This window comes from Tachypleus tridentatus, chromosome 10 (genome assembly GCF_004210375.1).
Source record: "Tachypleus tridentatus isolate NWPU-2018 chromosome 10, ASM421037v1, whole genome shotgun sequence".
NCBI classification, from domain to species: domain Eukaryota; kingdom Metazoa; phylum Arthropoda; class Merostomata; order Xiphosura; family Limulidae; genus Tachypleus; species Tachypleus tridentatus.
This window is the reverse complement of record NC_134834.1, coordinates 61,439,367-61,457,557: the sequence shown is the minus strand read 5'-3', so window position 1 is coordinate 61,457,557 and position 18,191 is coordinate 61,439,367. Positions and strand designations below refer to the sequence as shown.

Below are 18,191 nucleotides of genomic sequence, written 5' to 3'. Positions count from 1 at the left end.
AGACAGCCATATGCTTGAAGAGACTTTCTCACAATGTATCAGTAAAAGGTTAAGCAAATTTTCATAAATCAACCTTTCATTGCATCATTGGTATATCTACAAAGTACAGCAAGTTTTAAAGGAATCAAGTTTGTTGGTTCAGTATGAGTTTGTAAAAATATCGTTTTAGGTTCTGCACGTATGATACATAACACGTAGATAAATATATTCAGAAGGCATAGCTGATTATTCCAGACAAGGAACGTACAGGTGGAATATTAAAAACTATCAGTGAGTTACGTCTGTAATATCTAGTTATTGATCTAAGCTTCAATGAAGTATATCTGTAATACATATGTATAGCTGTAATAAAGTCCTTAAAGTAAGTCTAAAATGTCTGTATAGCTCGTCTGAATACCAGTTGAACACGCATGTTTTATCTGTATGGTTAAATGAAGCTTTAGTAAAACACGTCCGTAATATCTGGATGGTTAGTTTAAATATCAGTAAAACACGTCCGTAATATCTGGATGGTTAGTTTAAATATCAGTGAAACATGTCTGTAATATCTGGATGGTTAGTTTAAATATCAGTGAAACATGTCTGTAATATCTGGATGATTAGTTTAAATATCAGTGAAACGTGTCTGTAATATCTGGTGGTTGGTATAAAAATCAGTGACATGTCTGTAATATTCGGATGTTTAGTCTAAGCTCCATTAAAGCAGATTATAACAAATAATACTCATTATTTTTAGGCAAACTGTAGTTTGGGAACATCTGGCTTAAAACTCTGTTAATATATTAGTAAGATATTTGAAAAGCAAATCAGGATTTAAAGTCGAAACCTGTGGTATATAGCTCAGTAACACCACAGTGGCTAATATGCTTGTAAAAGGTTTAGATACAACGATAATAAAAGCATTTTCGTGTGGTAAGAAATAAAATTTACAATGTTTTAATATTTGTCACTATAATGTATGTAGATAAGAATAATAATTGTCTCATGTATTTTATAGCTAGTACATCTTAATGTTATAGTAATAAGGGATATCAGCTAGAATGTTCAGTTCCTGTTATTTCTAGTCATAACTTTGATACGAAGCAATTTGTTCATAACAAACATTTCACTGTAAAATACACTTGAATTTTTCAAACAGAAGGAACAGTATATGAGTAAGGGTAAATTGTAAAGTTTCACATTTTCTCATATGATATTGTTTTTTGGTTTTTTAACGGGCAACGACATATTGTCTAAGCTGAATTCTCCTTGTGATTAGTTTCTTTGAATTTTATTTTGACACAGAAGATCCTTGAAATCAAAGCCAAACTATTAAGTGAACTAGTTATAAAAATTAAACAATTTGTTTCAAAAGTTTTCAAAATCTGTTTTATGCAAATTTACGATTATTAAAGAAATTAAGGGAAACAGAGGTACAGGCATTTTTGCACAGAAAGAAACAGTTTTCAGCACCTTGTGACTTAGGATGTACTTCTTGCCCAATGTCATTAAAGAGAAGAAATCACATTATTTTGTATATTCTTAATTACCGGGATTTCCGAAACACAGGTGAAAATATTTTAAAAACTCATGTCTTTTAAAATACCACAGAGGACAACGACATAATATTATGTATCAGAACAATGAGTGGCTATTATTCTTGTAACAACATGAAAGAGTGGGTAGTGTCTTCATAACTCTAAGTATAATTAAAAATAGGACTTTGAGAACAAACAAACTCTTAGTAGCATACACTACATGGCCAAAAGTAAGTGGACACCCCTTCTAATTAGTGGGTTCGGGCATTTCAGCCACACCCATTGCTAACAGGTGCATAGAATTAAGCATACATCCATGCAACCTCCACAGACAAACATTGAGAGTAGAATGTGTCGTACTGAAGAGCTCAGTGATTTTTAACGTGGCACTGTAATAGGATGCAACCTTTTCAACAAGTCAGTTCGTTGAATTTCTGCCCTGCTAGAGCTGCCCCGGTCAACTGTAAGTGCTGTTATTGTGAAGTGGAATCGTCTAGGAACAACAACAAATCAGCCAGGAGGCAGTAGAACACACAAGCTTACAGAACGGAACCTCCTAGTGCTGAAGCGCATAGCGCAAAAAAATCGTCTGTCCACAGTTGCAACACACATTATTGAGTTCCAAACTGCCTCTGGAAGTAACGTCAACACAAGAACTGTTCATCGAGAGCTTCTTGAAATGGGTTTGCATGGTCGAGAAGCCACACATAAGATTGAGATCACCGTGTGCAATGCCAAGCGTTGGCTGGAGCGATGCGAAGCAAACCATCATTGGTCTCTGGAGCAGTGGAAACGCATTCTCTGGAGTGATGAACCACGCTTCCCTATCTGACAGTCTAACGGAGGAATCTGGGTTTGGCAGATGTCAGGAGAACGCTACCTGCCTGAATGCATAGTTCTAACTGTAAAGTTTTGTAGAGAAGGAATAATGGTCTGGGGCTGATTTTCATGGTTTGGGCTAGGCTTTTTAGTTCCAGTGAAGGAAATCTTAATGCCACAGCATACAATGACATTCTAGAGAATTATGTGTTTTTGTTTCAGCATGACAATACCCCGTACACAAAGCGAGGTCCATAAAGATATGGTTTGCCGAGATTGGTGTGGAAGAACTTGACTTACCTGCACAGACCTCTGACCTCAACCCCATCGAACACCTTTGGGATGCATTGGAACTCCAACTGTGAGCCAGGCTTTCTCGCCCGACATCAGTGCCCGACTTCACTAATGTGGCTAAATAGGAGCTAATACCCGCAGCCATGTTCCAAAATCTAATGAAAAGCCTTCCCAGAAAAGTGGAGGCTGTTATAGCAGAAAAGGGGTGACCAACTCTATATTAATGCTCATGGATTTGGAATGAGATGTTCAACAAGGACGTATAGGTGTGATGGTAGGATGTCTACATACTTTTGGCCATGTAGTGTAAATTAAATAGTATTTAATAGCATCTTGTAACATGAACAATGTATTTCATTTGTTCTATTAAATCAACAATTAGTTGATAAGAGCCATAAAATTCTGACGTACTTATCAGAACTTAATATCGGTTTGTTTTTTTTTATATATATATTGTAAGTTGAGTACTACTTTCTTATTGGAAGCTGTTATTGCTCACACACACGTATACAGATTTGTATTTCCTTGCAGATATATTTCAAGATAACATGAAGAGGCATCGTTAATTTGTAGAAAACATTATAGTCGTTAACTAAGAGACCATTGTCTAAAAATCACTTGTTCAATGGTAACACTTGACCCCGAGCGCAAGTCAATAGAAATAGATATTGAACTCAGACTTTACACGTAATTAAATTAAAATCACGTTTGCTTCACACAGACTGTTTTAAGTGAAACCTATTTAATTATGTTATTGTTCTCACCTAATGAACTTTACGGAATAATGAAGAATAAATTGCATTCGTCTAGAATAATTAAATATACGTGAATTAATTTTGGTCGTTGTTAACTTAAAACATAAGCTAACTTATACTTGCATGTCATATTTCTAGAAACACATTGCTGATTAGGTTTATCATTTTCACGCTGGCGAGTTGATTATCTTAAAATGCAAATATAGAATAGTCCACATAAGATAAATTCGTTCAAGGAACTACAAAAATCAAGATGAGTTATTAGGGTGTTATGTTGTTGATTAGTATTCGCAACTTCTACTGATCGATTGTGGACTAGTGGTTAAATTGCCGGATTGTGAGCTTTCGCCCCTCCAAACGAACCTCATAATTTGGGGCAGTGAGCGTGTTATAAATGTGACCTACTCTAATTGTTTGGTGTGACAGCGTTAGCTGCGGGTGGTGTTGGCTAATTGCCCTCTCTATAGTCTATCCCTTTAAAACTAAGAACGCCAACGACCAACGAAGGTAGCCTTAATGTAGTGTTGAGGATTTATAATACATATATAGTAACATATATGTATAAACATAAATTAAAATTATGTCTCCCCTTGGCTAAGCGATAGGATTGAGAGTTTAGAAAACTTTAATTCCAGACTCGATTCTCGTTGTGGACAGAGCGTAGATAGCTCATTTTATTTTTCAATAATTAATCGTGATTATCAGTTTTATGTTTTACTATTACGTAACTAAGAGTTCTGATCACAGTAGAGAAAAACACTTGCTAGAGAGAGATACAGTGTATAAACGAGTAAATAAGTTGTCCTTGAATATTTTTATAACGTTGTTTTAATTATGTATTAGAAACAGTAGACAAAATTATCTTAAGAACGGGGTTAAACAGTAACACATTGGCTAAATATATTTAGCATAACGCCTAGGGGTTTCTGAAGTATTTACCTAACCATATTCAAATTGAAATAAGAAAACTATTTGATGTAGGAGCACAGTGAATATTTTACATACTATATGAGCACCACCATGACTCTTAACCGTCGAAGTACACTCATTTAAACAAGAAGTATTGTAGAATATTATCATAATGGATTAATAGAACTAACATAAAATTCCCGCTCTCCTTTGTGGGATTGAAAGGTCTCCTCATGATTCACAGAAACTCCAATGACCAATAAAGCTTCTCCATTATCTTCTACAGTTACTTCAAGGTTAGAAACCGAAGTAGAATCCTTGTAGATCACCCACCTGTGGTAATTAAGAACTTTTGCTTTGTTTAGTTCTACTAGCACCTCGGGATCATGAGGAGGGCCCAGAAATATAAAATGTGATGTTTGATTAATGTTAATCTCTCCTAAAACCAGTATTAGATCCCTATCAAGCCTGAGTGACCTTTTGGGAGCGTTTTACTATCTCTTGGTACCAAAGTCCGCCTGTCAAGGTTGGCCCTGCTAGCTTAGAACTGTGGGAGAAGCTAGTTGGACACATATAAATGCAAATATACAAGTATACTTAATACAGTATGTAAAACGAAACTTTATTTGGAGTTTTTAACTTAAGTAACACCTTATGACAACATTGTCTTATCAGTCATTTCAAAAATCCATAGGGTTCAAGCATAAATATCTTTAGCTTTGAACTATTAATCGAAAGGAACGTAGTCAACTAGCTAAATCTTAGTCATAATAATTTGTCCATCTTACAGCAGTTTGCACAAACTTTATGTCATTATAGTGAGCATGGGTGCAAATTTACAGATAAGATTTTATACAAGGATGTAACCTGTTAAATTGTTTAAGCTATCTTTGTAGCTAACACTGCAAAATCAACAAATATATATTAATTGTCAATTGTAAACCTGTGTTCTGTAATTTTCTTATGTAAAATACATATTTTTTTACAGTCAGATATTAATATTTCTAAGTAAAATAACAGACTTAAGACATGTTGCATTGATCAAAACATTTATTTATTAACAAAACTTTAAGATATGATAATATGCTATTTACTTAAGCATCTTAGTTTATAAAATACTGGATTAGCTACTTTTTCACAACTTTTGCACATTATGCCCATATCATTACTTATATATAGTATATACTATGTACACTTCTTGCATTTTGCAAGAAAGAAAATTCATTCCCACTATTCAATAAGATTAAACTTTACTTGATTTACAGCAACTGATTATGTGTGGATTTATCTTATGGCAAAGCCACATCGGGCTATCTGCTGAGCCCACCAAGGGGAATCGAACCCTTGATTTTAGCGTTGTAAATACGGAGACTTACTGCTGTACTAGTAGGGGGCGAAAATGTGCAAAAACGCATTAGTATCGTGGTCTCAAAATATAGAGCGGAAGAAGCTAAAACACAGCAGTGGTAGTAACGCAGTGTTTTAACTGTCAAGTACTTAGGCATGTGACAGCTGCCTACATACCTAACACAAGATGTGTCGGATGCGGAAAAATCCATGGATCATCTGAGTGTCCCGAACTCAAGAAAAAGCTAATTGCTGAAATTGTAACAAGAAACACACTGCCAATTATAAAAGATGCCACAAAAATAAGTACATGGAATTGCGATAGATGGATAATTAAGATTAATGCGCACTTAACACAAGTCATATTATTAATCAAATTGTACAAAACAAGCAAATTGATACCAAAGTTATATTTGGACGGGACTCTTTTACAGGTAGCAACATCAACACAATTCTTGGTGATAAATGTTATCTAACAATAGCGCATAGAGACCTACAATCACACACACAAACTCAGAATCTCTATACAACTATTTAAACATACCAACCCTATTAGACAGACCCCTATTTAACTCGCTTCAATATTATAACAAAAATATTAATAAAAATGAAGTGATGAGTAAACTAGACGTTTCATAATACATGAAGAATCAAGCTTTATGTACATCTCATCTCTAAACACCATAAATCAGAAACTTGCAAATCAAACACTACTAGGCTAACTGAATCCTAGACAAAGACGTAGCTCCATTTCAAAAGCTTTATATGTATAAAGATGACTATCTATGTTTTTGTGTGTGAATGACTGCTAAGCGGGATGGTATTGTAAACACGAACCAGCAGTGTGGTTATGCACAAGTGAACAATTGAAAACATAGGGTTAATATTGCCCCGTGAATTAAACGTGGTACGAAAAGGGTATGCTAATTAAACACTGCGGACAATTGGAAAATGCAACAAAATAAAAGTGTTTATTATTTAGGATTCGGTAACAGTGCGGTTCTTGAGTGGTCGAAAACATTGACGGAATTCTGATGATAAAGAAGAAAATAGCCATCTATCGAGTCACATGCCTGACATTTGTAGATGGCCCGGCATGGTCAAGCGTGTTTAGGCGTGCGACTCGTAATCTGAGGGTCGCGGGTTCGCATCCCGGTCGCGCAAAATATGCTCGCCCTCCCAGCCGTGGGGGCGTTATAATGTGACGGGCAATCCCACTATTCGTTGGTAAAAGAGTAGCCCAAGAGTTGGCGATGGGTGATGATGACTAGCTGCCTTCCCTCTAGTCTTACACTGCTAAATATGGGACGGCTAGCACAGATAGCTCTCGACTAGCTTTTCGAAATTTCAAAACAAACAAACATTTGTAGATCTTTCATCACTTAAAGATGAAATTACCAATATTTCGACTGCATAGTAAAAGTAATGATTAACAACCAGTTCGAAATGTTACAAACTAGTCATGTCTGTGGATTTTTGCTATTGGGAAAGCACGTGTTTAAACAGTGCATTAAAACATATATTTGATTCTGTAGCTGAATGGTGTTTAAATCCCAAACTGAAATTCTCTAATTTAATGGTATTGTTACTTCTGATGAAAACAAGCTATTTTACATATGTCAGAACTAAAAATGAATCCCTTAATGGATATAGCTAACTTACTATTCCTTTCTTATTAGGAATATGTCAAATCATTAATTAAAATCGTCTGATGACTAGAATAATTTGATTCGCCAGTTATGTATTTTCACTGTTAACGATATGTTTGGCTCTAACCACAACAATAAATCAGATTAGCAAATTTAGGTTAGTTCTAAATCCAAATAGTAAACTAGAATTCAAAATAAACATAGGACATTTTGATTAAATATGGTGTATCAATGCCTGAAAGACTGTTTACGGTTAGTAAAGCAAAATGGGAACACACCAAATATTAACTTTTTGCTGAACTCACTTCCACTGAATTTCTGTTGTACTAAACACAAAATTTAATTAAAATTTGGATGTTTAGCCTGTGATTTACTTTCCATAGCACTTGGAAAGTAGCCTGAAGTCTAATTTTTGATATTGTATTAATACTTTTGTACCGTACTATACTTATAAGTTAAAAAAATAGAATAGAACCTACTTACAAAACTTATAAAAATGTTATACTTTATCAGCAATCCACTGTCTTTAACAGCGAGGTATCAGCATATACATAATTTTCATATATCTTAATATCATGTAATAAATAGTAAAATTCTTATTACTCAGCAAAACAAAGAAAGTTGGTTGTAGTAAAGAGAAAAAAACAATTTATCTAATATAATATGAAGTGTGTCTACCATAACTGACTAGACTGTAATATTCTCTGTATCTACACAGTCATTTTAACTACTTACTGACCAGAGTGGCAGAAGTAATAAATTAAGTTAAACCCTATAGGATTAACCAATACTTTTCAGCAGTAATAAGATACTGGAGAAATCACAATAGCAATAATTATTAAACAAAGATATAACAACAAAGCTAGATATGGTAATTACAGTAAGCAACACATAAAATAACGTAACTAAACTATTGATGTAGTTTCATATTACAGCTGTTGAGTACGTTATATTAAAGCGATTATGGAGTCTCACCACGTCGTTACAATCTATGTTTCCACGTCCACACGTATTCTTTATGCCGACCATTGGTCTTAAAAATAGCTCTGCATCGTAATATCCATTGCAAAAGTCTCCAACAAAGGCCGTCTTGTTCAAAGGCTTTCATTTTCCATAATTCATGAAGACTACGGTTTAACAATACACAGACGATGCGTGTGGCGACTTGATCGCGCTGCGTTGGAAAGAGCTGTTACATATATACCCTTTATCAAAGCGATCAGTTTTTGGTGGTTTCACACTACCCCGCAACGCTAAACAATGTGTAACTGTTGTTAGCACAGATAGCTCTCGTGTAGCTCTGCGCGAAATTCAAAACAAATCGTTCTTTAGCTCTTCTCTAATCTCCTGTTTTTTCTCCAGAATCTTATTAGAACTTGTTATTTGTTATTCTTGTGCCAGACGACCTCAGCATAATATTTATCATCACTGTGTTTGAGAAACATGTTATTCATGTCAAGCGAATCGTATTACAGGTCTGGTTTGACATCACCCGTACGGAAAGTAGTGCCTACCAATCCTTTTGATTTTATATATACCGGATTAGTTTGGCCACCAAACTTATCACTCAGTGCACAAACACGATTTTTCAGCAGAAGCGTAATCGAGGCATCTTCTGGTAGTATAACTCCTAAGTTCGAAAGTTGACACTGAATGTATCTGACATGGTTCTGATGTCCTGCAGCAAAGAAGTAGCAAAACATTCAGTTCATGCATTTCCACTCAGCATGTTACCGACTGCTACTGTCGTGATATAATGATTTCTCTTTCTTATTTATTTATTACATTTAAAGCTTGAATTCTTGTTTGGACAGAATTATAATTATTTAAATCCCATAAAGGGGGCCAAAGGCTACCTGGAGGGGACACATGTTTTAACTATTCACGTCATTATATAGTAATATGTTGTTTATCAGTTAGTATACACTAAAATTATGACACATAATAAACGCTTAACGTTTATACTGCTGTGACGTAGGTATAACATATGCATGGAATTAATCACGAGAAGAATTATGCACTTTGTAAGTTACAACAGTTACTGTTATTTCTGGGTTTATTTACTCTTGAAACAGAACACCTTCGGGGGAAAACTGTGAAAATACATCCATTTTCTATATAATATTTATGAAGACCGTGATGAAGAAAGTGCCTGTAATAGCATTTACGTTATAGTGTTTCCTGAGATTATCAATTTTTTAACTGTTTACTGAGCCTAATATATACACAGTGGGAATTTTTATGTAATTTAGCCTGCTGAATACTTTTTCACATGACATAATTTATTACTATACATTAATCATTTACCAACCACCGTTCATTTCGGTTATACCCGTAATTCAAATGTTTCCTTGGATACTATACACAGCTTCAAGTTTACGGTAATAAAGAAAGTACCCTAATAAAATCAAGAAACAAGTAACCACCAAGTGACCTTCAACAAACCTCATTTGCACTGTCTAGTCATTATCACAATACATGCCAGAAGAATTTTTCTTTCTTCTCTTTGTTATATTTGAAAAAGACCTGATACGTTCGTATAAGAATTAAAACTAAATACTCAGCATATAAACACTCTGTTGTTAGCTTTTGTACAAACAGTTTTGGGTTTTCTAACTGAGGCTTTTATCGATATAGATTTCAATCTTTTCTACCAAATGTTTCTTCTTGACAGATGTCTCATAGATCTCGTCTATCCTACTTTTCTATTAATAGCAAAACAATAAAAGTAATGAAATGCACTCTGTAAATCCTGGAAAATGGAATTCAAACAGTTTGAATAAAACCTTTCTGATGTTCTTGAAAATATTACTTTACTTTTTTCGTTGTCAGAAAAAGAAAGTTTGCAGCATTTGGTTTGTTTTGAATTTCGCGCAAAGCTACTCAATGTAACAGTGTAAAGCAGCTAGTCTTCACCACCCACTACCAACTCTTGGGGTACTCTTTTACCAACGAATAGTGGGATTGACCATTATAACGCTCCTACGGCTGAAAGGACGAGCATGTTTGGTGTGACGGGGATTCGAACCCGAAACCCAATATTACGAGTCGAGTTCCTTAACCACCTGGCCATACTGGGCCAAGGTTTGAATAATACATTGTGATTTAAATGCTGATTGAAATAACAGTCGTCACGTGATTTTAACTGAACATTTTGTCTTCAGCGTGACATTTTAAAGATAATGCTTTGAGCGAGTATAGTTTGTAGATTCCTCAGTAACACATTAATAATGTGTCTGATTGAAAACATTCAACGCTAATATATTTATACTGTGAAAAAAGTACGATTCAATAATAACAGAAATGAATAAACATGTGTAACACTTTAATTTTGAAAACTAAGATAATGAATTAAGCAACTTTATTACATAAAACTTTGAAAGTTCAGAAGTTTTAATTGTAAAAGAACGTAAAACACACCTGACAATAAATGAGCACTATTAAAAGCCCTTAAAAACTAATAATTTTAACCAATGATATTGCTTAAAAAAGCTAGTTAAACATTTCGACAGTTGTTTTATCAGATACGTTAAAGCGATGTGTGGTGAGTGGGTTTTACTTTCTACAGAATTAGTTTGCAATATCTCGTTGGTATAGCGAGAATTGATTAATTCTAGTATAGACATCATTGTATCTTTTGTATTACTTCAACTTCCTTGAAATAAATGCTGGTTATTGATATTATTTTTTTTTACAGGTTAACTGATAATCTACTCTATCATGAACAGAAGAACCGTTTTCAGAATAACATGAATGAATTGGTCTTAACGCCCATTCACGACAAAAACGAACATAATTTTTAAGCCCAACTCGAAGCACCATATTATCTCTTCAGTCACTCTAAATAAAAGTTGTTCATTACGACTACCAAGGCATAGTCACGTCTATCTTCTGCTTTAGAGATATCGTTGTTGCTGTCAAACTGACTATCTAAAATGTATCAATAAGCAAGATGACTATGATTTTGTAGTCGTGGATATGAAATTGACTATTAAGTAGTAACGATGATCTATTACTGGTCAGTTTGACCGACTTTTAGGCAATTTGAGCAATTAGGCAGTTTGACTACTTCCCAGTCAGAATTACCATGTTCCACTCTGTTTGATCACTTCTCAGTCACCTTGACTACTTCATAGCAGCGCTGTTATGCTAGTCTTAAGGACTACTTTGTGGTCGGGAAGACCAACACCATAGGCAGCTTAACTCATGAACTGACACTCTTGATGTTTCTTATAGCATTAAGGTACAGTTCAAGCAAATGAGTGTATACATGCATTTTGTTCCATAAATGCAACAATTACAACGTGACCAAAGCTAAACTTTGCAAGAAATTATTTATTTATTTATTTACTTTTATTTGGGGGAAGATAAATTTCTTTCACACAAAATAAATCCTATTAAAATAAATCTTATTTATCGACCACTACTATTTCTTCACTGTTTTATTTGACAATTGTGTTTCTATATTGTTGTGTGCGTGTGTTGGAATATTCGAATATGACATCCAATAATCAATACATTTATTATTACAATTCACAACAATCTAAGTCAGTGGTTTCCAACCTTTTTTATGCCCCGCACCCCTAAAAAATTTTAATATGTTCTCGCACCCCTCACAGAAATTATTTATTTAAGAATAAAGATGAAGATGGCCAAAACAAATGTTATCTCGCACCCCCTGGTTGGGAACCACTGATCTAAGTTATGACTGAAATAAGCTTTCTCCACGTGGTTAACACTCGCGCTGACACTACACGTCTGTGAAATCCGTCTAGTGGTCCGCAGCACAAATCGAGTACAAATGGAAAGCAGCTACATTAGGCGATAGCGAGACTATCTCTTTTCCAGAGGGGTGTACCAGGTCGAGTTTGTCTGTAGGCGGGAGTTCTTTGTGCAAGGTGGGCCGTAGGTGTTATTTGTGGAGAGAGGTTGATCATTCCTCAAGGCGGTCGAGGGGGGGATTTAGGGGCTCACATACAACTATACATATACAGGGGGGAGTGAAGACGGCACGGTCCACTCCTTAGCGGCAGCCGAAGGTAGGGATGACACTATAAACACAAAGGAGGCGGGGGGGGGGAAGAAATCACACACTGCAATATTTTGTCGCACATTGGAGAATTACATATGACGTTTATGGAATTTATAATGACCGAAACTTGTACTGATATTGCACAATTGCTATGCAACCGCGCAGATGACGGAAAGAAGAAATCCAGGTAAATATTAATTGTTTATGTCTTATTTTCCTATACTATGTTTTAACAAAACAATATAAGAATACGAATGTTTAACTTTCTACATTAGCTGAAGTGGATCCATTCGTATTGTTTTGTACAACTCATTATGTGTAAACAAGAATGGTTGCCCATTACATTGTGTAGGTCTGTACTACTGTAGTTTAGTAGTAGTAGTAGAGTAAGAATATTTGTATTTAGTTAATGCTTTGAAGCAAGTATGAAATCGAAAACATTCCCCAGTCTTGACATCACAAATGCACATATTTGGTATCTTTAATGTATATCCTGTGGTAGAATCAAAAGCTCGCAATGATCCATGTTGCTACTCTGTTAAATTTAGCGCCAACTACGCCGCTGCTAAAAAGATTTGTTACGGCTGGCCACCGCTACACAGATTAAAGTTGTATACTCATTAAAAGGGACCTCGTCTGTATTTATTTTATAGACCTTTGATAATGAAAGATAACATACGATAATACGTAAATAATAAATCATTATTTTTAATACATCAGCAGAGCTAGAAATGCTAAAGCGTACACACTTTAAGCGACGTGTGTATTACGGCGGGATCCACTGACACAGCCAAAAATGGAGTTACAAATGGGTGCGGCAGGTCAAATCATTTGAAAACAGCGAAAAAGTGAAACATATATTGTGTTTAATGTGTGTTTCTTTAATTTAATATTACAAACTATCTAAACTTCTCTTTAGGTACAAAATGTATTTAATGTTTTAAACTATATACTTTCAAATCGAATGGTGCGAGATAGGAGCCAACGCCAGGCTGTACACTATGAATAGAAGGCCTGTGAACCTGCAAAATATTCCCCCAACCCCTCTCCCTTCTTTGCTCCCAGGGAACTTTCTCAGACTTTGGGTCCCTCCCGTAATCCATATCATATTTATATCGGTGAGAGAAATGTAGGATCCGGGGAATATTGCATCGAGTCATGAGCAACCGAGTTGTGTAGTTAAAATAATAAAAATTGTATACCCTTACGAAAATCGGGGGATACTATGGATCACGCACCAGCATGCGTATGCGTCTGCAGAGATTTCCTTGAGTTCAATCTACAGTCCACAATTTCTCTCGAATATCTTTTCAATTTGGTGAATATGTTAGGTTGAGGTCTGGCCAATGAATGTTTTTGGCCACCCCGGAGGGGGAGGGGTTTGTGGCAAGAATTTGGATTTTGAAGTATGTTTTTATTCGCTAGATTGAGAGCAAGTCCGAGGAGACACCGTCGGTTCGCTGGCGACCGACATTTGCTGGTTGTTATTGTTGAAATTTATCATTAAATTTAGTTAAATAAATGATACATTTTACGTTCCAGAATGAAAACCCGTGATATTTGGATGCATGTCTTGCATGATATTTATTAATAGACACTGTGATGTTTGATAAAATTTGGAGTTAAACATGGCAGAACAGTCAGACGTTTTCAATATTTTCCCTTGCATTAAATGTAATTATAAGGTTAGGCATTTTAGCAAGCTTCTTTCACATTTTTTTTGGTTCATGAGCATGAGCCTGGAGTTGTTGTCCCATGTGGGGTTAATGGATGTGAAAGACCATTCAAAAGCATCAGATGTTTAAAAAGACATATAAATAAAAAACATGGATAGTTTGCTACTACCAGTATGCATAATAATGAAGCTGGTGGTGAATGTGCCGAGTTTTTGGCAGTTCTGAGACAGTTGATGGTAATAAGGAGGTTGTTGTCACAAACAAGTGAAGAACCTTAGCTAAAACAATTCTGCAGCTGCGTGAAAATGAAAAAAAAAACTTACAAAATTATAAGTAATTTTTTAAAATTTGTCCTGTTCTATTATGGCTGCCAAAGATGAACATTTATTCCAAACCATTAAAAGAACATTGATCAGTGATGGGGTTCCCAGAAATAGTGTAGTTGCAGTGATGGAAGCTTGCAAGAAAGATAGTCTTGCCTTTCATTCCATGATTGAAAATTTCACTGACCACAATAATTTCCAGTCTTGAAGATAATTTGGCATTTGTAAAACCTGTACACATGGGGTTAAAAAAAGATCGCCCCTGAACGTTCTGCAGCAATTTCATGTGGCAAATGCTTTACCACCTGATATATTACATGACCTTTTTGAATCTGGCTTGGTGTCAGAAATTTTAGTTTTACTCATAGATCAGTATGTCTTGTCTGGATACTTCAGCCTTCAGTACCTTGCAGGCAGAGTGAAGGAGTTCCACTACAAAGGAACTGATAAAATCAATAGGCCTGAGCTTGTTATTTTGAGAGGGTCTGTACACATTAAGTAAAAAGTTGTGGAAGTTTGGTGTCTCTTAATATTATTTCCATTACTGGTGAGTGATGCAGTGCCAGAAGGCAACAACAAATGGGACGTTTTGTTGGCTCTGCTGGATATGGTAGAATTGATAATGTGTTCATCAATGTCATATGCAAGCATTGAATTCTTAAATGAAGTGATACAGCAGTTCCATTATCTTTAGAAAAAAGAATTTCCAAATAGAATTCTCAAGCCAAAGGGACATTTTACTTTGCATTACCCACAGATGACCCGCAGATTTGGTCCACTGAGGAATGTGTGGACCATTAGATTTGAGGCCAAACATAGTTTTTGTTGATGTTGCAAGACGTACCAAAAACAGGAGGAATCTAGCCAAAACAATGGCAATGAGACACCAGTATAAACTCTGTTCGCATTTGGAAAGCAATGGATTTCTTGGAATAGATGCCTGTCAGATTGCCTGTGAATTCACTCGAAGAAGAGCGAAACCTTTTCAGTGCATTTGTTGGGGAAGGCGATTTTGTCACTAAAGCATCAGGTTGTACAGTCAACTGCCTCATATACAACACAGGGACAATGGTTATCAGTAGCTATGAATTCAACAGTCTTCAATTTTCTTCAGTGATCTGTTGCTTTGTTCTTTGGGGAAAACCTTTTTTGTATTGTCAGATACCAAACTGTTGATTATCACAGGCATCTTCATGTTTACATTGTAGAGCCAATGAGAAGCTACGACCTCCTGAGCATTCCAGATTTTTATGATCATTACCTATTGCCTTGTTATGTGAACAAAGGTGAAAATATGATCATCCTACATCACTACATTCGTGGCGACTGAATGTTGACAGATTTTAAACAGAATTCGGTAATCAGTGGTATATTTTAACCTATATTATGTAACTTGGTGTGTACCTTCCAGTGACAAATTTCACCAAAAGATTTGACATATTTTATGTAACTTTGTTTCTTCCTTTTTGTGACACATTTCATCAAAATTTTCAAACAAAGAGAACTTGTGTCATATTAATATGTATCATGCATATTTGCACCAAAATTACCACTATCATCACCATCTATTGAGGTCAGACTACTTATATTTGCTTTCACCTTTTAAAGGCTACTATTTGTTAGGGATAAAAACCAAATTACTTATTTATCTGATTTATACCAGTCCTACTGATGTTAACTTTATGGAAATTTAATATATCTTTTTTGGTGTTTAGTTGTTGTTCTTCAATGACAACTTTTCTGTATGTGTATACATATAAATCATTTTTGATCAGTACCATACTTTTAGATTTTAGAGAGATTGCTTTATCCTACCACATTACCTACAATAAAAAAAAATTGTGGTATCAGTGGATGATCTGGGATTGTTGCTTAGTAAGATTTATGACAACCTAAATCTGGATGTAGATGCTACCAACTTGTCAGCTCAAGTGTACATGGAAGACTGGCAGTACTGGGTGGATGTTCAATGGTCTGACATTCCAAAACCACGAGCAAAGTTGCTCGTTTCTCTGGTTTCTAATGCTGGGGCCTCTGACGGAGAGATAGCTGTTGTGGTAAGTCGTTTGTAAGAATGCGCAACCTATTTAAATTTGAGTGATTTATAATCATTTATGTAGTCATTGGAAATCACTCTGCAGAAATTTTATTCTGAAGAAAAGAAGTAAAATTGTTCAATATACATTATTCAATATAGCACAATTACTGTTGTTAATTTTGTATTAAAAATTTAGACCCGTTAAAAATGTGTTTTTGACCAGAATTCACCGAACCCTGAGGTGCCTTCAAGCAAGCAGAGTGCATCTTCACCCGGTCCCAGTACTTATCAAATTCAGTCCATATCATCAGGGTAGGATATGTTCTAATGAATGTCAAACAGATCTTTCAATTTGTTGGAGAAATAGTTTCATCTTTCACTTGAGACAATTAGGCCTTAGTTGGTATTTCAAAATCAATCAACCCCAGTTTGTAAGTGTTTTGAACTATTTGATATTTTCTTTGGTCAGCATTTTAGCATTCAAGCCTTGGCCAGTACTCTTTAAGCTGGAAAATTTGTCAAGTCTGCCTAGATCTACTGCTTTTCTGTTGTCGCAAAGAAAGCCTGTTGAGAAAGAAAATTACTTCCATTTACTGGATGCAGTCTACACTGAGGTTTCCAGCTTTACCTTGTAAGTGCTGTGCAGTGAATACCATGTGTACCATTTCTGATTACAAGCGTGTAAGTATATCTCTTCAGATGTCTTCATCTGTACTTGATAGCCTGCCCAATCTCTATTTTTCAGATATCCTACTTCAAGGCAGTATAACCAAGTAGTGGATGAAACATTTAATCGCTACCCTCAGGTACCAGATGCCCCAAATCTAACACCCCAAGGTGTTCGTGTAAGTACCATCCATATGTGCATTATGTTATGTTTGTTGTGAAATATATTTTCATCACAAATATATTCTTTTAAATATACATTTGACTTTATGAGCCCAAAAGCCACTGAGCCCAATAAAATTCGTCCTAAAGTGCATAACATAAAGTGTAAATGTATTCTGCAAAAGATATGTTCATTAATTACAAAATAAATTAAATGGCATTTTTTGTGTTGCATAATGTTAGTGAAGAAACAAGTGAAAATTTTGTGGAAAGTTACATTTTTTTAAAATACACACAAGTGTATATATCTACCAAGAAGAGGCTGTGGAAAATACTATTTTGATACTTTGAAATATTTGTTTCGTTTGTGTACGATGTAACATGACTTAACTAATGAAACCCAACTAATTTGACGCTAAAGAGAATACATTGTCAAGATGAACTCGTACAACTGATTTATTAACCAGTATGTGTATGACTTTCAGTTTCTCAGATTAAATCTGAAAATGCCAAAAGTGGTTCAGAAGAAATACTATTTAAAATAATTATAGTTATACCAGGGCAATTTTGTTATTCATTCTCAATAGAACTATTTCTGTCAATTCTAATTGCAGGAGCTGTGGAGGATGAGGCTTCGTCAGAAATTCCAGAATAATAGAAAGCGGAAGGATTCATCATTACCTATAGTCCAAGAAAGAAAGAAAAAGACGAAAACTGCAACAGATGAAACCCCATCTCCAAACCACATCTCAGAACAGAGACTATATGGATTAAAGCAATACTTGTGTAAAAAGCCAGTTGGGGAGGATGAAACTTCCACCGAAAAACACAAGGAATGGATGAAAACTTGTCTGCATTGCAGAGAAAAATGGTGATCTTTGTAAAGTGGACTTTCTTATGGACAAAATTCTGAATGATCGTAGGAAACTGGTCATTGACAACTCTCCTGTCAATGAACTTATAGGGCATTATCCTTTCCTTGTGGCATCACCAGCACAGCTATT

General features: G+C 35.2%; 1 long non-coding RNA gene across 2 annotated transcripts; it reads left to right on the top strand.

The window, feature by feature from the left end:
• The first annotated feature begins 12,387 nt into the window (after positions 1-12,387).
• Positions 12,388-17,199, top strand: LOC143228085 (uncharacterized). Of its 2 annotated transcripts, none has more exons than XR_013015181.1 (3): positions 12,388-12,509; positions 16,230-16,378; positions 16,829-17,199. It is a non-coding gene; the product is annotated as an uncharacterized LOC143228085 (long non-coding RNA). The 2 variants fall into 2 exon arrangements; XR_013015180.1 differs by lacking the exon at positions 16,829-17,199 and adding an exon at positions 16,583-16,782.
• The last annotated feature ends 992 nt before the right edge of the window (positions 17,200-18,191 follow it).